This window comes from Argopecten irradians, chromosome 1 (assembly GCF_041381155.1).
Source record: "Argopecten irradians isolate NY chromosome 1, Ai_NY, whole genome shotgun sequence".
NCBI classification, from domain to species: Eukaryota; Metazoa; Mollusca; class Bivalvia; order Pectinida; family Pectinidae; genus Argopecten; species Argopecten irradians.
In genome coordinates this window covers 75,006,280-75,029,849 of record NC_091134.1, presented here as the reverse complement: position 1 = coordinate 75,029,849, position 23,570 = coordinate 75,006,280, and the positions used below count along the sequence as shown (strand labels likewise).

At 38.0% G+C, this 23,570-nt stretch overlaps 1 long non-coding RNA gene and 1 pseudogene across 1 annotated transcript; both read right to left on the bottom strand.

Moving 5' to 3' along the window:
• Positions 1 to 7,066: 7,066 nt before the first annotated feature.
• LOC138311154 (uncharacterized) lies at positions 7,067 to 19,935 on the bottom strand. Its single transcript, XR_011206532.1, has 2 exons — positions 19,667 to 19,935; positions 7,067 to 7,306 (listed from the first exon to the last, which is right to left on the bottom strand). It is a non-coding gene; the product is annotated as an uncharacterized lncRNA (long non-coding RNA).
• Positions 17,033 to 18,912, bottom strand: LOC138308504 (uncharacterized protein KIAA1958-like; annotated as a pseudogene).
• Positions 19,936 to 23,570: the final 3,635 nt, after the last annotated feature.

The window sequence follows — 23,570 nt, the reverse complement described above, 5'->3', positions numbered from 1 at the left end:
AAATGAAAGAGAGGAGGCGCAGACCGAGTGGAAATAACTGTTACAATTGTAAGAAAGAAGGACATTTCCAGCGGGATTGCCCACAGCTGAAGAAAAAGGATAGCCGACCAACAGCCCAGCGGGTAGGAGTGAGGCGTAGAAAGAAGCTATCTAAAGCTTCAATTGGTGCCTCTGCAGCAGCTCATGAAGCTGGTATGTACATAGAAGCAGATGTACATGGATCCAAGGTGAAACTCTTGGTAGACACCGGGGCAACTGTTAGTATAATCTCAGAACGAGTGTTTGATAGCATCACACCATCAGCGAGACCGAGACTTACCAAGGTACACCAAGATATTTCCACGACAGGGGGTGACAAGCTACACGTTGTCGGGCGTGGTAGTTTCATGGTGCGACTCGAAGCCTGCAAGAATATGAATATAGAGGCAGTCGTAGCCAGAATCAGTACAGATGGCATACTAGGGCTTGATGTCATGAAGGAGAGGCATGGGTCTCTAGACTTTGAGAAAGGTCGTTTAGTATTGGATGGTATTGAAATCGCCACCCAGTACGAGGTTGCAATGGGTTGCTTTCGAGTTTACTCTACAGAGCAAGTTTTGTTGCCGGCAAATAGTGAGGTTATTGTGCCGGGGAAAGTGTGCACCCCACCAGGTGATCATATCCGAGGAGAGATGCTTTTAGTTGAAGGTGCTGAAACCTTTTTACGACGAGACACAGCATTAGTCGGAAGGTCACTAATTCAGAACATGCCTACTGTACCTGTGCGTATGATGAATCTCGGAGCAGACATCGAACAAAAGCCATATCTACAGGGACAACAAGAAGCAGATGAGGATATTAAAGTTGTCATTGAGTGGGTACAGGACGGGAAGAAACCTCCATTCAAGAGTATTGAGAACCGCAACATGACTGTGAAATCACTTTGGTCCCAGTTTGAGGCATTATCCCTGGAAGATAACCTGCTATATAGAAAAAGTCCTAATGGGACCTCGCAAGTTGTCCTTCCCAAATCAGAAAGGCGAACTGCATTAGAGCATACCCATGACAATAAGGTAATAGGACACTTGGGGTTGAGAAAAACACTTCCAAAGATCAGGCAGTCCTATTACTGACCGGGGATTCAGGCTGAAGTTAAGCGCTATGTTGTCGGTTGCCTACAGTGTTGTAGAGGCAAAACTCCTAACCAGACAAAGGGAGCTATGCAGAGACAGAAAAGGAATCATGACAACAAACTGTCCTGGGAAAAGTTTAAACCAAGTAATGAAGTCTTTGTGTTCTTTCCCAATGTGAAATCAGGACTGAGTCCAAAATTGGCCTGTAGATGGCGTGGACCATTTAAAGTACTATCCAAGTTGACTGATGTAACATATAGGGTACGTTGTGGTCGCAAAGGGAAGTCCCAGGTGGTACATGCAGACCGGCTGAAACGAAGACAGATGCAGATTCTTCAAGGGGAGAGTGCCAGGGAGCGTAGTGGACTGAAGGATGCAAAGGTCCAGGTTGATGAGAGTTGTTTCATAGAAGATGCTACATCACAGGAGACAATGCAGAACTCTTCAGGGGAGTTGGCAGACAGCACCTCATCAGATAGTGAGAAGGATGAGGACACGCTAGTAACCTCAAGGCGGACTGGGCGAGCGAGACGCCCACCAGCGTGGCACTCTGACTTTGCAAAAACATATTTGCTTATGAGCAAGGGATTCTTTACTTCTGTTTCCTCGAGCACTGTCCAGGAAATACTTATCAGAGGTACATATCGTGGTGATGGTGGTTGTAATTGTTGTACATAGTTCGTTGGTTTCATGCTTAATGAATGTTGGTTTGCAAGCGAGGTCGCTTGTTTTTTTCGGAGGCGTGGGTAGTGTGGCGAAAATAGGCCTTACCGCTATGTCATGTGTAACACGTGTTTCGCTGTACGTGTGTTGTTATTGTTAACGTTAGGCAGACGCTTCATTGTCGGGGCAGTATACAGTGTAAGCGTTTTGGTGACTTTAATGTAGCGAACACCTCTAATACGTTAATTAAACCCGAGGAGTTCCGAGATAATCACGATGATTGCCGCTAGGGGCGCTGCTTTCTCTCGCAGTATAAAAAGGGAGCGAGCTGGCGGATTGTTCACCTTTTGGTCCTGAACGTCGAGCTGTTAACATCGACAAGGTAGTAGGTAGTGGCACTGAAAGATAGAAGTGGCTGAATAAGTCTTGCCTTGATCAGTGTCATACCGAGCGACAGGACCAGTAGTCGTATTGTATAGCTGTTGAGGATAGAGCTTTGCAGCTCTTAGCTATACGTAGGGTGGTACACACATATAGACTACAGGTCGCGAGTTACTCGCGACATCAGCTCACGACCACTAGCTAGGTAGTTGTGAGTAGGGTCACGACATAGGTAGTCGTGAGTAGGGCTGGTAACAGCTAGTGTTGGCGACACGCTCGCAGTCAGCGGGCTACGAGCTAACAGTGTGTTGGTGTACACGTTTAACGACAGGCAGTCGTTATAATGTTGATGTGAAGGGCCGTGATCAGCACTGAGTGTGTTGCGCTCTATTGTTATAGGAGTTGTCTCCCTTCATCTAGTTAATTGCAGTACAGAGAGGTACTCTGTCATATTGTGCTTATAACGTGTATTGTACATAGAACATTGACTAGTGTTGCTGGTTGTAACCTAGCTTATCTGTATATATTGGCTGCTGTAGTATAGTTGGTAATTCATAATAGGGACCCAAGCATATCTTGGTAACAACCCCCGCCGGTACGTTACACTACTGTCAACCTGGATTACTAGCTCCTTGTTGGGATCATAGTATGCTAAGACTGGTGTAGATGTGAGTGCCTGTTTTACAGTAGAGAAACATGCATCATGTGTCTTTGTCCACTTGAAATCTACATCTTTCCGTGTAAGTTCACGTAGTGGTTCTATCATTGTCGAGAGAGAAGGTAAGAACCTGGCCATGTATTGAACCATACCAAAAAAATCTTCGAAATCCTGGAGCATCAATAGGACTGGCCATTTTCAGAATGGCCTCAACTTTCAGAGGGTCTGCTTTAATACCCTTGGCGGTAATGGTATGTCCATGGAAGAGTATTTCCTTGAGACCTGTAGCTTTCTTCTCTTCATTAAGGACTATGTTTCTTTCTTCACATCGCTGATAAAGAACCTCTAGTTTCTCTTTGTTGTCCTCCAGAGCGATTGCGTCACAGTTGATGATTCCACTTTTCCAATGAACCGTTCATTGTTTACAGTTACTAGACCCAATTCTTGTATGGATCTTAACCCGAGAATGTTCTGTAATCTATTACGGATGACAACAAATTTCACAGCCTGTCCCTCTCCTGTTTTAGGATTCATGACCATGAGTTCCGTCTCTCCCAATGGTTTTAGTGTATTCTCATTAAACATGTGTAGGGTGAGAGTTGTTGGCTGAACTTGCTCTCTCCGAACAAACCGTTGGTTGATAGTATTAACATCAGCTCAACTGTCTAGCTGAAATTTCACAGAATTCTCATTCACAGTCATTGAGGCAGTAATTATGTTCTTACTCTGTTTAATCGCAACAGAGTGTAACCACTGGTCGTTTCCATCATCGTCGAAATCAGAGTTTTCTCCCTCCACACCGACGATATGAAGATTTTTCTTTTTGCATTTAACTTTGAAGTGGTTTCGTCCATACACTGGGTACATGTCTTTCCTCATGCTGGGCATACCTCCTTTTTCATACTGTGTATTCGTCCACAAAATTTACACTCTCTGACATTTCCACTAGCATTTGATTCCCTGTAATTAGGCCTATTCTTCATCGGTTGTTTTTGTTTTCCTTTAACATTGGGCTTGGTAGTGGCTTTCAGTTTGTGTACTTTTGAGTCTTTATAGGCAGGTTCTTTCATTTGACTCACCTGTCTATTTGCTTGTTCATAAGATTGACATATTTTAATTGCTATCTTGAGGGTAAGGTCGTCATCACGTAGTAGTAGTTGCTGTACTTTTCCAGTAGCGCTGAAAACTATTTTGTCCCTTATCATCCTATCTTCCTGTGTCCCGAAATTACAGGATGCTGCGCGTGATCTCGATTCGGTCAAGAATTGATTAAAAGGCTCAAAATACTGTACAGTCCAAAATTTGTGGGACTCGGCGACCTCGTTTTGTCTAGGATTAGAGTAATCTCTAATTTTGTTGAAACCATCTACGGGGTTATTCTTATCCATCCCGTCTCTCCCACGTAAAGTGATCGTATGCCTTCAATAGGGCCTCCCCTCCACAATTATTTATTGTTGCTGTTTGTATTTTTCCGCCCAACCGCGAGATTCCACTCGCGGTTAAGTATATTTCGATATGCCGTTTCCATGTTTTAAAATTCTCCGACACATTTCCTGAATGAATGTTTAATTCTGGGGGCAAACGTAAATTTGTGTTGATATGCTGGGTTGCCAGTACCACAGTGTATGAACGGAAGTGTATAGTATAATCATTAGTTGTTTTTGTATCGTCACTTGTGAGTATCGAAGCGAGATGAATGAAAACAGATACAGGTCGGTAAAACACCAAATATCGGCATTATTCGTAACTACAAATATGTTTAACATTATAACATGTATATTAACAATTTCATGAACATGATTTGGAAAATAATGTTAGCAATAGATAAGAATCGAAGTGTAATCACTGAGTTACGATCAAAACTGCGATGTGTTTTCGGAGGAAATTGCGTTTCCCCCCGTTTTTCCTGAAATATATGTTATAATTGTAACTTATATGAGTAATGTGATTATTTATTTAATTACAGTTTCTTTATTCTACATCATCCGTAATTAGAAAGCGGCTAAAGCATATCTTAAAATATGCATACACGAAATAGTTTTGTATAGTTGCTTGTTACTTTACTGTATAGTCGCTTGTTTTAATTCAAAAAATTACTGTATATTCACTTGCGCAAAAATCTCATTACAAATCGCTCATTTTCTACTTTTCAGTAATTTTCTAGCAAAGGGAACTATCGTTTAGGCCACAGATGTGTTCAGCATTGAGAAACATATAAACAAAAAGTGGAAAGTTGCGTTAATCTAGTTTTTTATGATTTGATTAAAGTGAATAGTCGGGCTAAGGAAACCAGTCTAAATGCGTTCTTTGGCCTTCCAAAAGTCATTGCATACCATAATGATGGTCAAGTTCTGCTTACGGTGTCCAGTTTTGACCATTGAAATTTTGGGGAAGCCCCGTGTAAATTTAGCACAGTTCTAAATATAAATTCGCCAAACTCTTTCAAAACGAGGCTGCGTGGAAATGTCAACATGGACATGTGTTTCACGGTCGTGTCGGTTTCGTTTCGTGTGATAAACCACTAATGCGGTATGTAAATTGTTGTTTTGAGATGATACATTTGATGAAAATGAAGTATTCTTACATTAATGACAATGCCTTGTAATCATTTTTCGATAAAAGCATCTTTAGACATGGAAATCGACACAAATATTCGGCCGATGCAGAGATGGGGCCCCGGCAAGGGACAATTATTGCAGCATCGCAATCGTCGTATTTCAAATCAACCAAATCATGAAGGTTAAATACAAATAATCGTAACATAATTTCCCATTTAAAACCACACGAAAACGTTCCATACAACGTCCATGCATGTAGCTGTCAAAGATGTGAAAAATAAATTAGCTCATACATAGATATTTTACAAGTACAATATATGTGTTCAATTATTCGTGTAGTTTTTTGCAGAGATGTAATTAAATTATCTATGTCTCTGTTTTTTTGTAAAAAAAATATTTGAGTTCTGGAGAGAGATGACATGAATGTCCAGCTGGAAGGAAAGAAACTTTTATGATGTATATGTATTGTACAATGTATATGTAAACGTACATTCCATGTAGCTGCTATAGAATTACAACTAGGAAATTCTCTCAAACATTGATAATATTTAATTCTTCACATTCATGTAGGCCTATGCTGTGAGAATTAACACATCATATATATTTCCAGAAAACATATAGGCCTACATGTATATTACTGTCCTTTTCTGTTGTTTCTTGTTCTTTTTTGTGCTCTGGAGAAAAAGATGATTGAGTTGGAAGAAAAGTAATTAATTAAGAGAAATGTGTACAACAGTACTTTGTCTGTAGCCGAGGGGTTCTATACTGTTTTAATAGTCCAGTAATTAATAATTAAATTGAAAATTTCAAAATTAAGATGAAATTGTAAATTCCATTTTTGAATGAAGCGGTTCCCCTCCTTTGAGAGTACACAGTGTGTATATATATACCCTTTTTGGTTTTTAGGAATAATACCTGAATAGGAACCTGAAATAACATGACAATCAATCAGGTATGTGTGTGTTGGGGGGGGGGGGGGCTAAAAGACAGAAGAATCATGAGGTTGGGAAGTTGTAACTTGGGTGGGGGGTTGAAATATAGAAGAAATAGCTACAGATAACTGGAAGTGGAAGGGTGCTTTATCATTGATCTGGTCATTGCATATTTTGGGTTTACATGGCTTTTTTTGGTTATTTAGTCTCATTGATTTTGGAGCAACTTTGAATTCATATGGTACTGTATATCTTTCTTTCTTCCATGTGTAGCTATTTCTTCTGTATTTCACCCCCGCCCAAGTTACAACTTCCCAATAGGTATCACTTTTTTTGTTTAGAACTCAAATCAAAGACAGATGTACATAGTACTACAAACTACATTTTAGTCTATGTGTTTGTAATCACTGTTACTACAGTTTAAATAAATAAATGTTCTATGTACAAGTTACACATAGACAATAAATGTGAAATTTGGTTCAGACAAAAAGATTTGTAACATTTCAGATAACTTGCCAGTTTTATGGTTTTATTTATATGTTGAGTCTACTCTCTTGTAAAGTAGAATTTAGAAATCCTAAGACAATGGTATCTATATTGCTATATGTAAAAAAAAATCCTTATATTTTAAAAGTAATTGAAAAGCTATCTCACAAGCCCTGCCAAACAAATGGGCAGGCATGTGGATGCCAGATTATAATCACTGGATCTATAGGACTAATATAAACAAATATTTCTACAAAGTTAAACAATGAAAAAGTATAGCATCATAATTTTATTTAATGATTACAGTTGAAAGGAACATTTAATAAATTAATACTGTTTAAATGTTCTGTTCATGATCTTCTAGGTCCATATTGGTAAAGTTTACTTTCAAGAGCACTCAAATCAACATTCTTCAGTCTTCATATGATGCTAATTGTATGTATATGTATACATACACTTGTATACAGGTCCAAGGGATGAACTTTCTGTATTCATGTCACTATGCATGCATGGTGTCTGAAAAAAAAAGAACCAAATTTTTTTTATATCTGTTGAATATGACAAAAATTGAAATGATCAATTTCAAATATATATAAATGAATAAATGTAGGTTCATTCTACAGGTTTTTATTTTATTTTAGAGAAAACCTTTTATAAGTTGTGAATGTGTCACTGATGCATTTAATAGTAGACACTTATTGAATATGTATGAGGGAAATAGCACTTTTATGGTTCCCAGAGACACGAACTATTTTCCAAGGCGAAGTCGAGGAAAATAGTTCGTGTCGAGGGGAACCATAAAAGTGCTATTTCCCGAATATACCCATTCAATAAGTGTTTTATTATACCTTTGCTTCATTTTCGCTATGTAAAAAGCATACATGGTGTATACTATTACAGTGACGAAGATGTCATCGTGATTAAATGACGCGTAAAATCAAGAACATGTTATTGGTAATATGTTCGTCACCATAATACCCATACCTCTGACCATGTCTGTGTTTTATAGTTCTGACAAAAAACACAACTGAAATACTGTATTAAATTTATGAAATTTTATTGATATTCAAGAAATGCACAAACAGTAAATAAGATAACATACTTCGCTGATACTTCGCTGATGGCGGCCTCGTTGAAAGTGTACACACTTGTAGAGAGGCATTGATGGTATTATAGATCTTGGTGGAGATAAGGGTTTTTCCCCCTCCTACACCGACTTTTGAGTTCCGGATACGCACGCACAGATATTATAGAGTTATTTACAAAAATTTAAAAGTATCACTATTAACAAAAAAATAAAATATCTATAAATTCCAGTCATAGGGACTGAAAATATGTATCATTTTAAAATATTGGTTTCAAATGAATTGAGGGTACCCTATGTGTATATGTACTAGTTAATAGATTTAGTTTCATAAAATTATGATCTATCTATAGGGTAGATTGATACAATGATATATAATGGGGAACACTGATACAAGTGGCGGGGCAATCCCCAAACAACTTGTACTACTTAATAGTAAATGAGTATATAAACCTGAGTAGACTGGCGATTAGAATTGGTCTATAGGCTGCATATGTGTTTAATAGAGTCTCTTTTGCAGTTTCCTTAGACCAAATCTATTTTAAAGTTACACTCCAGGCCTCACTATGGATGTTCACTTAGGACAAACTTGTTGTTGGTCTTCCAGTATTTGTTTAGCTGAGTCTTAAAGCTGTTGATTGACTTGGCGTTGACTACCTCGTTTGGTAATGCATTCCAGTGGTTGACGACTCTATTGGAGAAGGCATTTTTGTTGTATTCAGCCTGACCTGTCTCTTGAACAGTTTGTGGGTATTTCCTCGGGTTGACTGGTATGGTCGACTACTAAACATTGTGTCTGAGACTATTTTATCATGCTTATTAATTATCTTGTATAGTTGAATCAAATCACAACGTTTTCGTCTATACTCCAGTGTAGGGAGACCCAATGTTCTAAGTCTGTCTTCGTAGGACAAGTCTTTGATATTTTTAATCCTCTTTGTAGCTCTCCGTTGGACATTTTCGATTTTGATGATATCTTTTTGTAGGAATGGTGACCATATGGTAGTGGCATATTCTAAGTGCGGTCGTACCAGGGATTTGTAAAGATTTCTGAATATATGTTGGTCCATGTATGTAAATGACTTAAAAATTACTCCCATGATACGATTTCCTTTTTGTGCTGCTATGTTAGCTTGTTCCGAGAAGTTCAGCTTCTCATCTATGATCACACCTAGATCCTTTTCTGTTGAGACTTTCTGGATAGTTATGCTTGAGGATTCGTTCCGGATGTTGTATTGGGATGTTTTCTCGTTGTTACCAATCTCCATATGTTTACATTTGGTAAGATTGAGAGTCATCAGCCAGTTCTCTGCCCACTTTACCATTTTATCTATGCTATTTTGTAGTTCTTGTCTGCTACCCGGAGTAGATATTTGTTTGTAAAGTTTGGTGTCGTCAGCAAACATTTTAACGAGGCATGGCACAACTTCTGGAATATCATTTACATAGATCAGAAACAGTACAGGTCCCAGAACACTTCCTTGGGGAACTCCACTTGTTACAGGTAGACTATGGGAACGTGTTCCGTTAACAATTACTCGTTGTTCCATGTCCGTGAGAAAATTTCTGATCCATTGGAGTACTCTCCCTTTAATACCATATTGTTCCAGTTTGTGTAGCAGTAAGCTGTGACATACCTTGTCAAACGCCTTGCTGAAGTCCAGGTATATCACATCGGTATTGTGCCCTTCATCCATTGATATTGTCCAGTCTTCCAGGCATTCCAGTAATTGAGTGGTGCATGAACGTCCCTGTCTGAAACCGTGTTGCTCTTTTGTGAATAGGTTGTTGGTATCCATATGTTTGACAATTTCGTCTCTCACTATTCTTTGTAAAATCTTGCTAGGTACTGAGGTAAGGCTGATTGGTCTGTAGTTACTTGGGTCTTTTCTTGAACCTTTTTTTGAATATTGGTCATACATAGGCTTTTTTCCATGGGTCTTGGAGTGTCCCTTCTTGGATTGATTTGTTGAATATAATAGTTAGTACACTTTTTATTTCATTAACTGTTTTTGCCAGCAGCATTGGATGGATATTATCTGGACCTGGTGATTTGTTAGGGTTGATTTTATTGATGGCTTTTTCAACTTGTGTGACAGTCACAGTAATCGTCTCAAGGGGTTCAGCATAATTTCTGGTTGAAAGGTTTGGTCTTTCTCTGATTCTTTCCTCTGCAGTAAACACACTGGCGAAGTATTTATTCATAGTGTTGGCTATTTCTTCGGAGGTCGATGTTAGCTCTCCTGATGGCATTGTAACATTTCCAATCGTTGTAGCTGTGTTAGTTTTAGTTCGAACATATTTCCAGAAAATTAACATACGGAAACTTCCGTACGTTTTGTCAAGAAGTAAAGATGACGTAAGAGAATGTTGAATTTTAACTTTAGAATTTAATAACGATACGTTTGACTTGACGGAGGGCTATTCTGGAATGTCCAGAATGTACCCGATGTGTTCCGTACAAAGTCGGAGACCTAACTGACTTACAAATAAAATATGTCATGCTTAAATAATGTACATACAATAAAATTACAGAATTATGATTGACAGATATCGCTCATTGGCAGATTAATCAGCCGTGGTCAGTGTCCTTTAGGCAATTAGGATGGCCGTGACATTAATCCGGTTACGTAATAGAATGGAACTTAAAATCTGCCAGAGGATATACACAGTTATCACACATATGGGGTTTTATCTCAAATGTCACAAACATAAATATGATCAAGAATATAACCTTAGGAATGTCAAATTACACACAATAGTATTAACTGATAATTGATGTTAAAATTTAGCAACTATTAACGCAAGTTCAAAGCACTTTAAAATTCATCACAAAATTCTTTGTGATATGTGTGTTGTTTTCAAGTTCAGTTCGGACCGTTGTTAATTATATAAATCACAGGACACAAAACGAAGAATTCAATTGGTATTTGATTTTCTCTTGTATTGTATTTCTTTCCCATATATCAAACATATGTGACACATTACATAGAAATAAAATGAAAGTTCACTCGTATTGGTAATCCAACGTAGACACTGAATTAGTTGTCCGTAGATGGCGATCCACCTTATAAAACTTCAGAATTTGAATAATGTTCACACACACAGTTCACTATCTGGTAATCCAAGAAATATCCGTAGTGACCGCCTTGAAGGTTGGAAATCCAACTGATATTCATAAATCAGACATGGGTTTTTTATAATAAAATGACCATTGTCCAATAGGTAAACCCGGATGTAATCAAGATTAATAGCATAAAGATATTATCACAATTAAACGACTTGACAATATATCGACAGTTTGATATGAAATATATCTACTTAAGCTTATCAATGACACCATTGCCTCAAGGAAGTTTATAAACACTTTGACATGTGAATACTATATGTAATTGGTGGTCACTCCACAAAAGTAAGACCACAATGCCTTAGGGTAGATTTTAAACTGATCAACACATCTATAGGTAAAATATACAATTATATAACAACAAAGAACATCTCAAATTTCTCTATGACAACTTCCTTCTCGCTCAGGAAGACTCTGTCCCAGAGTCTAAATTATTTGTCAAGCAAGTCAGTGTTGATAATCTAAATACACATAGGCTTTTCTCAACTGTATAACGTTCATTCAATAGATTGTCCATCAAATTAACACACATGTAATAAAAGTGGATACTGTTGTTTTCAAGAGACTGTTATTGGTTTTCATTGACTCCTTCAAATCTAGAAGTATAATTAGCTTAAGCTTAAGCATGGGTTAGCAAAAACTGCTAAAAACTTAATAGTAACCAAATTGGTTTCCAAAATTTCCTCGTCTTCGATTTGGCCGAAATGGTTGGTTATGATTGGGAGGTGCGTAATTTTGACAATTTTGTCGAGACGTTTGAGAATTTACAAGCAAATTTTCTCTTTCGAAATTCTGAATCGTGCTTTCAAGATTAGCGATTGTTTCCTTATATTTTGTGATGTCTTTTTCAAGACGAGCTATTTGACCAGATTTATCATCGTTTCTTTTTTCAAAAAATGCATTCTCCCGTTTTAAACGCTCATGTTCACTCTGGTACAAATTAAAAGTTTCTGCAAAGCTGACTCTTAGCTCATTGGTATAAGTTTGATTCTCGTTCAGCTCTGATTTTAAGCGTTCATTTTCCGCTTCAAGATTTTCATTGGTGATTTTGAGCTCTTTAATTTCCAGCTCGTTTTCATTTGTGCCATTGTTGCTTTTGATCTGTGGTACAATTTGTACTTGAATTTGATTTCTTGTGTTTATTTTTGTGAATTCTGAGTCAGAAAGGTCCGAAAATGGAAATGCACATGCGATTGATTTTCGTAAGATGAACTCTGACATGCGTTTTGCGTCCCTGCTTTTGTGAAATTTACTTTTTGATTTACGATTTTGGTTTGATTGGTCCGAAATAGGGCGCTTTGAAAAACAAGCCCGTGAGAAATGTCCGAATTTGCCACATTTGAAACATTGAGCTGATTTTGCCTGACAAGTGATTTTAACGTGCTCTTGAAAACAATGGAATACCCACTTACCACATCTAAAACACTGATTCCAAGGCGACGATTTTGGACCGATTGATGACATTGGGGGTCCCTGGTGCCTTGTAGCCGTTGTTTGACAGGCTTCGTAAGGTGAACGTGTCCATCTTCGGTTGAAAGGTAGATTTGGTAGAAACGTTGTTCGTGTCGTTGAGGGGAATGCTCTTTGGTACGACATTTCGTTTCGGTATGTGGTATCTATTGTTGAAATGCGGAGCAGATTTGTGGCAACAGTCTTGGTGCTCCAAGGTTGGGGTCTCGCTGAGGTTCCCGGGGATCTTGTGCGTAACTTGGCTTACCTGTGGCAAGTTACTCCGAATTCTCTCACCAATTTTAATAAAGGAAATGTGTGTTATTGTCAGGTTCGGTTCGGACCGTTGGTAACGATATAAATTGCAGGACACAAAACGAAGAATTCTAGTGGAATTTGCTTTTCTCTTGTATTGTATTTCTTTCTTATATATCAAACATATGTGACACATTACATAGAAATAAAATGAAAGTTCACTCGTATTGGTAATCCAACGTAGACACTGAATTAGTTGTCCGTAGATGGCGATCCACCTTATAAAACTTCAGAATTTGAATAATGTTCACACACACAGTTCACTATCTGGTAATCCAAGAAATATCCGTAGTGACCGCCTTGAAGGTTGGAAATCCAACTGATATTCATAAATCAGACATGGGTTTTTTATAATAAAATGACCATTGTCCAATAGGTAAACCCGGATGTAATCAAGATTAATAGCATAAAGATATTATCACAATTAAACGACTTGACAATATATCGACAGTTTGATATGAAATATATCTACTTAAGCTTATCAATGACACCATTGCCTCAAGGAAGTTTATAAACACTTTGACATGTGAATACTATATGTAATTGGTGGTCACTCCACAAAAGTAAGACCACAATGCCTTAGGGTAGATTTTAAACTGATCAACACATCTATAGGTAAAATATACAATTATATAACAACAAAGAACATCTCAAATTTCTCTATGACATAAGCTTCGGATTAGTTTTTATTTTGTCAGCCAGGTCTTTTTCGTAGTAGTATTTGGAATGCCTCAGAGTTTGTGTAGCTCGGTTCCTAGCCATTTTATATTCAGCAAAATTGTGAGCAGATTTACAATGTAGGTATTTGGTCCAGCATTTCTGTTTTCGTCTAACTGCATCCTTTGCTGTTTTGGATATGTATGGTTTTGAATTTCTTTGGCTGTTAGTTTGATGTAGTGGAATGTTCTCCCTAATTTCCCTATCGAGTTGTTGACTGAAGACTTCCCAGGCTTCCGATACATTAGAACAGTTCTCAATGTCTTGTAGTTGGATGTTTGTAAGATTTTGCCTGATAGTTTCATAGTCTCCTTTATGAAAGTTGTATCTTGTTTTAGTGTTGTCTTTAGGGTTGCTATCAACATACACGATTAGGTCAAATGCTAGTACTAGGTGGTCACTGGAACCTAGACTTGGATTATACTCAAGATTTTCCACCATTCCTTCCTCATTTGTGATGATCAGGTCCAGGATATTACTTACTTGGCCTTCTCTATATCTAGTCGGATCCTTTACGTGTTGAAACATGTAGCAGTCCTCGATAGTAGACAAAAATTTGTTAGCAGGGTGGTTGTTTCCGACCGTTGTTGACATAGTCTCCCAGTTGATCTGTTTGAAGTTCAAATCTCCTACTATTAATATATGTGTAAAGTTCATAGTATACAGCCTGTCAAAGATTTCTAGTATTTTATTGTTGTTCTCTTCTGTGTTATTTGGGCTCCTATAGATATTCCAAATAAGGAGTTGGTCTCTATTTCGTAGATTAATGGTGCAGGATACTTGATCTTCTAGAGGATCTAGCTCAACGTATTCCGAGTTGATGTTACTCTTAATGTAGATCACTACTCCTCTCTTCATGTTGCTAGCTACATAGTGGTGGTAGTTTTCTATCTTGTAGTGGCGATCGTCATAAGTATATGATGGTGTTTTTTGAAGAATCTCGGTTAGACATATTATGTCAGGGTGATTAATCCGTATAATGTCTTCTAATTCAGCTTTTTTGGTTTGTGTTAGTGTATCACAGTTCGAGTACATAGTAGTTAGTTTCCCACATACTTCATTATGAACATCATCTTGGGTAAAACTGGTAAAACAGGTATCCTATAATATGGTCTTTTGGGAACCTGATTCGGTAATGGTATCGTTCACCGGGTCATCGTCCGAATCAATTGCATATGCTAGTGTTTCCTCTTGGTCGTCCATGATGGATATTTGGGAAGAGTTGAGAGTTGTATCATTATATACACTAGCTGTAACCATTCTCAACTTGGCTGACCTTTGGCTGGGCCTTATAGGACTTATAAAGTCTACTGATTGTAGTGACCTAACGTCATCCACGGTTGTTGATTTCTGGATGGTTGAAGGGTTTTGATGACTAGGGTTTCGGATAGGACCTGTGGCGGGGCTATCCCCAGACAGCAGGTCTTTCTCCTTAGATTTTTTGTTTATCTTGGTTCCAGAGGAGCTTGAGCTTGAGGAGGACTCCTTTAAGTTTTCCACAGTCTTTCTTGCTTTGAATTTTGCCTTTCTTTCCTCACGTTGTAGTTTGGTAAGATCTCTTGTCAATATGGCATTCTTTAGAGATGGAGGTGCTCTGTCTTTGATATTTCTTGCCTTCTCCAGGAGTTGTTTACGCTCCTGTTTTGCCTTCATTACAGCTACTAGTGGCCTGGATTTGTCTTTGTTATGCTTGCCGAGTCTATACATGGAGAGTGTTTCCGGTATGGATCCAGTGAGGGCTATACATAACTGGTTAAAGACCTGGGTGTCATGGGTTTTTATTTCATCTGGTGTTTGGTTTTCACATTCAGGCATATTAAACAATATCACATTTTCTTCCTTGGAACGTCGTTCTTGAAGTTCTTTCGTTCTCTCGTCAACTAGATCGAAGACATTTTCTCTGAGGTTATCCATCATTGTAGATGCTTTGTGAAGTTCCGTCTTGGTTTCTTTGGAGGTGGTTTCTAGTTGGTTTAGCCTGCTCTCTATGCTGTCGAGTCTGACCTCGTTTTTCTCACACAACATTTTGAGGGAGTTATTAATATGGTCCAGAGTTGGTTTTGTTCTTTTACACACTCTGCATGACCAGGTCATGTTATCTATGTCACTATTGATAAGACACTGATAGGCCATATCCGAAATCCTCGAACATCTTTGGCAGTAGTTAAACCCACAAATATCACACTGAATATGATTCGTGTGTGTGTTGAGTTCTGTTTCACATTGGCCACACAGATGTAGTGAGTCTTCTGGTTTGGACCTCTTATTGCGCTGGTCATTGTCCATGGTGAATACACTAGGTAGACAGAAATGAACTATACTATGTGGTATTTAAAGACAGTTCTTGTATGTTGTACAAATATGTAGTTTACTAGCTCAGTGGCGGAGCAATCCCCAAACAACTGAGCAGAAACTAGTTAGTATACATAAATGTTAGTGTTCAGCAACAAAGTACTCTATGATCCTTCTCAGCCAGTATTTGTTTAGAACTTTGGTGGAATGGACCCCGTCAGATAGAAGCGAGTATGATATTATTTCGGTTGTGTAGGCTTTGTTGCTCTTTCTCGACTTCAACATGTCAAGGGTTAGTTTGGGAGAGGCTGTTCCTAATTCGCGGTTTAGGGCGGGGATACCTTTGTTCAGCTCATCTATTTTCGCTCTTAAGATAGAGTCTGAGTCGGCGAGTGTTTCAGGATTTTCATAGCCTTTATTCGCATTCCATATCCGGATACTGTAGTAAGGGCACTCTAGAATAGTGAACTTTACAGAGTCTCCATATTTGTTACTGAGGGAGACGAGTCTGCTGTACTGCTCTATTACATTGTCGATAGGGGCCTCATGTAGGCTGATGAATCGACCAGTCTTCTTGGTAAGATCACACGTGCCCGTCCAGAGAAATATTGACACCTTAGTGTAACGCCTAATGAAGGGCTCCAAGTTCTCAACTATATAGTTAATCGAAACTCGGGTGTTCTGGCCAGGGCGACAGTACCACACAATACTTTTTTCAATAGGCGTCTCAGCTACATCTCTTAGTTTTAGGCCCTTACTATCAGAGACGAAAATGATTGTACGATCACTACGAACATCTAGCTGGGGCGGGTTTCTGTCTAGAAATTTTTGGAGTTTCGATACACTCATGGGGATAATTATTAAGTATTGGGCAAAAAATGTGAAATTTAGGGGTGTATCATTCTTATTACATGATATAATGTTATTTCTAAATAATGAACAGAAAAGTTGTCTACTCACAGAAGGTCGCCTCGACTCGTCCTCAAGAGTTAGCCATTTTGAGTTTTGAAAAACACATGTCAGTAGCAAGTAACATTATCCTAATCTATATGGAAAAAATGCGTCCATATATCAGCATATGGTCGATAATATGATGAGTACTACATTTATATCAAGATATGACAATGAAAAATGTAAAGAAAAGGTAATTAAGATCAATTTGGATCAGGTGGTAGCCATTTTGATTTTTGAAAATCACTTGACAGTATAATGCAACATCATCCTATTCTAGTGCAAAAATATGTCTCTATAATCAGCCTAAAGTCGAAAAATATGGTAGAATATAACCAGTTCTACATTTTTACCAAAATATGTCACTGAAAAATGTAAAAGAAAGTGTGATGATGATCGATTTAGATCAGCCGATCTTCAGAGGAAATTTCTAACCATCCGCCATAGGTGCGTGCGCAACCGGAAGTCCCAAACATATATAATATTCCATAACAACAGTCAGTATTTATATGATCCAGTTAATTCTACTTTGTGATATTGATGGTAACATTGCAATTATTGAGATGGAAATTTCCTGGAATATTGCCTGATGTACTCATTGGGATGTTATTGCAGACATTTGTCCTAGTAGCGGCTAGCTCATATGCAGTAATGTCAGCCATTATACTTTCGAATTCGTCGTCTAAAAAGTCGGGAAGCTGGAGGTTGGAAGAGCATGTAACTAGTTCATTTCCGTTGACAGAGTTGTGTAGTTTTGGAGACTTTGCTGGGGCAACATTTTCACTCAGTATGTCCGAAATTTGGCGTTTCTTGTTTTCACTTAGTCTCTCACTATAAGACCTGATAGAGTTTTCCGATTTGTGCCCGCTTATGCCCATGATGTGCCTTGCTTCGACTCCCTTTTGGTCAAGCGTCGTGATACATGTTGCCCTTATGCAATGGTTGGTGTATTTAACAGAGAGACCTGCATCTTTGCTGAGCCGTGACATGAAATTGTTCAAAGTATTTTACCTACAGCGCAATTATCATCCATGCTCTGATCGACAGTTTTCTTCGGCCTTTGCCAGAAGTTGTCATTGTTAGGATTTAATTTGCTTAGGTATTTCTCAATAGTAGCCACAGGACAATTAGGATTCCCTGAAACATATGAAGAGGAAGGAAAATGAAATGCATTATTTACTTGACTCATACAAATGACAAAAGTCAATGCTAATGAAAAATGAACACGACGTAATTGTAAACGAATTTGGTATTGTTTGTATAAGCTACACCTTTAAATACGCTTTTTCAAATTTGAAATATTAAAACTTTCAATAAAATCAATGTTACAGTACCTGGTTGATCATACATGCGTCCCTCCTTGTCATTGTCTCTTAAATCGTCGCCGCGATGGTTTTTTGTTTGCCAACTGGTGACGGTGACGTATCGTCTCCCTGTAGCATCAGTATTGATGTTGAAATCATTTTTCTGAATATCTCTCAGGTTCTCACGGCCTCTATTACAGAAATAGTATAGATATTCAAATATTGTCCGGTTTTGTAATCCCTCCGAGGTATTTGTAGAAAAGATTTCACTTGCGTAAAGCTTCTCCATGTCTTTTGCATCAATTGGAGCTTTGTGTTTCGTATCCCCTAATCCCGCCTTTTTTAGGTTCACCAACACCGACTTGAACATTTCATTTGCTTTCTTAAATGCGTCGGCGTTTATAATATCCTCATCGCGCTTCTTTAAAAAGTACTTTTGCAATCCATACCTGATTGTAATCATGGATTTTTTAGTGTATCGGGATCCATCAACTTTTTTCAACTCCGCGTAAAACTTTCGAAGAATACCGTTCACATGTTCCCTTGTTTCACCCTCAAGTTCACTGATCGTTCAAAGTGATTTTTCTCGGAAGTAATCCTTCAAGATGTTTACCGCAGTTTTGATAACCTGTTGGGTATTTGCACTGTCTCTTTCGTTTACCAACTTTGTTAGTGTTTCCTCGTCAAAGTTGTCAAATCGTGTTCCGTTTACAGCCATTTTCCTAAACACCAGCCTTGTCGCTTTGCGATGGAACGTCAATGACGTCACATAAACGTCATCTGACGTCACATAAACGTCATCTGACGTCATGAAACGTCGTCAGATGACGTCCAATCAAAATCGCTATAGAGGAAAAGTCCGCCAAATTTGAATGCAGGTAAATAGCCTTTTCCCACGGTATAGTCCATTTACCGGGGAATAGCTTTTTATGACAGTGAAAAGTTTAATAGCATTTCTATTGACTACTTTTTATATAGCGAAAAAGAAGTAAAGGTATAATAAAATCAAATATTGTTCCAAAAAAGATACAAAATTCATTATCTATAGTTCCAACAAAAATTCAGAATAATTATAAATGATACATGGCTGCAGTACATTTCAACTCTGTAAAGTTTGTCATATACACATGAACCAGGTACAGTTGTAATAAATATACAAACACTTTTTATTATTATGACCAGAAATAATACTGTATGTGTCCTCCAAAATATATCTAAAGAACAAGCTAAAACCTACATGTACATATGTATATGTATGTGTATACCACTACCAGAACATATACAGAACAATATATAATTTACAAATTAAAAATCTATAAATATATACAACAGAACTGTATGAATTGACCGGTAGCATAATATAGATTAATTGAAACAAATCTTAGCTTGATAATGCACTAGCGGTTACATTCTAACTGTACATGCATTACAACGGTACATTTTATAAATATGCAGGGCATTACCCCTAAAGAGGCCCCATGAAAGAACCGCTATTTACCCAAGGGTTACGTTTTACGCGATTGGGGTTTTACGCGATTGGGGAACATGTATGATACATGTGACCATATGTGACATCTCATTCATGAAAAAATACTGCTAGGGACTAATTACATAATTATCAAAATACGAAGACTCACTCACTATCAGCTGAGCAGGGAGTACCGGGTTGTAGGCCTAACGTTAGGTACGTACAGTAGCGGTCCGGAGCCGCGTGCTCGTTTGAACTGTTCTCTTCACTATATCAAGTTGTATTAACACTCTCCATGCGTCGTAATGTTTACCGAGTCATATGTTGGGATTGTCGCTGCTCCATTGCCTTTCCTTTCGCATTTTAGGGGAGTCAGTTGGTTGTTTTGGCGGAAACCTTTTAGTTCAAAACTACGGTAGCCATGTTTTGTTTACTACGGAGAGTGGTGGATGTTGCGCATGCGTTAAGATTGAACTGCACTGATAGCCGGTCGGGAGGATTTTTAGGATTCCTATAATATATATTAATTTCTTCGCATACAGAGCGATTTTGATGGGAAATTTTATTTTTCTATTTCATAAGAAATTATACTGGATATATTAACACCATTTTTACCGATTTTAGCCTTCTTTGCCAGACTATTCGCTTTAATGGAAAGCTCACTTTTTTATCACGTGATTCCCGGGCGAGAACGATTTTGAATATGTACATACCAATCGATACAGACGCACAAAGGTAGATTAGATGCTCATCACTATCATCACTAATATTAATCAGCCTATGTATGTTATTCTTTTATATAAAAAAAATGTGAGTATGTGTGCATTTTGACCACAACGTCATTAAGAGGACATTTTGTTTGTGTCTTGATAATGGGCCAAATCGCCTCGAAAATTTGACATTATTTTTGTCTATACTAATGGAATCATCATTTCCCTATAAGTTATATTTGAAGCCAAAACATATTTATGCGTGCGATTAGATTTTACTTATTTCGCTGGTGATGCACATGTAAGAAATTGCGAAAATCAGTCGCCGCAACAATAGCATTTCATTAAAAACAAAAGATTAACACGCGAAATTGAATCCCCGTGGAATAACGTTAGACACGAAAATATGAAAATAATTTTGTAAGTGAATGGCCATTTCCGTCGTAAGAAATATGGAAAATGACGTAAGTAATTTTCGTTAATGATTCTAGAAGTATTTGTTTTACTCCGTAATTCGGACAATTTTTTAAAGTAATGACTGGTCCATGGAAATCCAAGTTATACCTGAAGTATCACAACGTGGTGCATTCTATTGCATTTTTGTTGCATTTACTCCATCTAAATTGTAAATGACTATATATGATCTTGGCAACAAAGTTGACTAAACTTTTAAATTGATAGTGTATTTGATAACTCTGTTGGACTGATTTGTACAAGTGAAAACAAAATATAGAGCACTATAAAATATATAATGGTAGTAATATACCTACACCCAATACCAGTAAATGATGACCGAGTAGACCAAGTGATTGGGGATCCCCTACCTACAAGGCACTCGACACCGGGTACAGATAATGAGTGACGTAGTACATAACACCAAACAAAATACCTACTTACTTAAAAAACAATAGAAACAAATATACGATAGTGAACGGTTTACACACAAACTGTCAAAACTGACACCACAGTTTTTTTAGCCAGCAGCGAGCTAACAAAGCACCAAGATGTGGACGGCATGGCAGCTAAGAAAACTACTGTCTACTTGTATTTGTTTAATATAACAACTCCACATCAACATGGTGGCAGCGGTGACGGTCGTATGCTATGAACTGTACTTCGTACAACGTAAGTGTTGAAATGTTCTGTGACTAAATCTATGAAGTAATGGGTGAAGGAGGTCAAGAGGTTTTCCTTCCCGCAGCCGAGGCGATGCCCGTACTCACAGTGTATGAACGGAAGTGTATAGTATTTTTTTTAATTTCGTAGTTGCGAGTCTGTAAAGCGGTTCTCGGTCACTTGCTTAGACAAATGAAACAATGGATAGTGGATCATTTTTGCCAATTTTATTCATTCTAAACGTTTTTGTTGTAATCTTCAGTTATACACGGCGTCATGGATAGCAGTTTGAAATACCAATGACTAATGAAATGTTGAGGGTTAACCAGCATTAACATTTCAGACACTTTTCGTGATTTGATCTGCTGTTCATCATCAAAGAATTGAGACACCCGCCTAATATTTTGCACTATTTTAAGGTTTTCTTTCTGGCTTTCATTATTTCAAACACCATCACAGGAATCCAACAATATAAAACACATCAATACATATTAATGGACACACTATCTTTTACTTAATCGTATTTTGAAGTTGTAGGATGATCAGGTAAAATTGTATAGTCACTTGCATTGTTTTGAAACTGGCGATGTATACTTGCTTGTGAGGACACTGTATAGTCACTTGTTATAAAGAGGACATATATTCAGTGATAAAAGGCTCTGAAGCTAACAAATTAAATATCTTATTTAAAATTTGTAATTATGAGCATGGCGGATAGAAATCAAACCGTTGCTGATGACAAACCAGTGGGCATAACCATCTCTCAGTCAGAAATGGAGATGATTAAAGTTCTACTGGTAAATTTGATATCACTCCCAAAAGGGAGAAACTCCCTGGTTTTGGTGATGGGTTTGTTGGAACCAGTTAACCTATACTGGTAACCATAGAGATGAGTCAGACCTTGATCGAACTCAAAACCGTTCTCGCCAGAATGAGAGCTATTTTGTGAAAGCTCCAGAGGTGCCTAAGATACCTCAGTTTTCTGGGGAGGTTCCTCCGGTTAAGGTGGATGTATCCTATAGAAAATGACGTTTTAAGGTTCGATGCCTCACTGATGACCCAGAGATTACAGGCAGTCTTTTGTCCCAGGCTATTCGCAGATCGTTACGTGGTACAGCACGTCGGAGGCTAATGTCATTGGGAAATAGTCCAGACCTCACCTTAGTACTCTCCAAGCTTGATAACTTCTTTGGGGATGTAAGTACTAATGGTATGATTATGCAGGATTTTTTTAATTCTTTTCAAAGGCCTGAAGAGATTTTGGTTGTCGCCTTGAGTCTATGTTGCATGTTGCAGTAGAGCAGGGGTATTTAGACCAATTCTCGAAAAGTGAACTTTTACGTCACAAATTCTGGACCTCTTTGTCATCTGACCGGTTGAAAAGTCAGACGAGACATACATATGATACTATCAAAGATTTTGACTTACTTCTTAGAGAGATTAGAAGAGTTGATAAGGAGATCAATTTACAGAACATTGTATCTAAGGACAGTACATCTCCTTCAACCTCTAAGGGAGTTAAGGCTCGACAGCATGCAGTGCAAAAGTGTGTCAATGACCAGTACTGAATGTAAGTCATTAGAGGAAAAGTTTCATGCTCTTGAAAAAGACATGAATACCAAAATGGAGTTGCTATTGGAGAAGTTAGATACTCTAGGCAATAAGGGTTCTGGTAGCGATGGGAAAGGAAATAACAACAGGAATAAGGGTTACTATGGTAACAAGAATAAAGGTCAAAATCAAGGTCAAAAGAAAGGTCAAGGCAATAGTCAAGACCTGAGTAGGAAAAACCCCAAAAGAGTAGAGGTCCCTGCTGATGGCCGAGTGGTGACCTGTGGTGCTAGAGCTGAAGGCCAGAATGAATTGATAGATAGGTTAGTTGGTGTTTCTAATGAGAGTACCATCTATGTGGATAAGCAAAGGTTTAGGGCACTTATAGATAGTGGGTCCAAGGTTACAACTATATCTCGTAAAGGTTTCGAGTCCTTAAAACCACGTCCGGAGCTTCAAAGTTTGGAGTCATTGGGACTTGAGGTTTCGGTAGCTGATGGATCTAGATTGAAGTATTTAGGTTACATTGAGTGTACTTTTACTTTACCTTTTTTGTAACGATCTAGATATGCCCATCCCTGTACTTGTGGTTCCAAATACTACTTGCAATGAGAATTGTCCAATTATTGTAGGAACCAATATTATTAGGCAGTGTAGAGACTTGGCTAATGAAAAGGTTTGTTGCGATGCAATTTC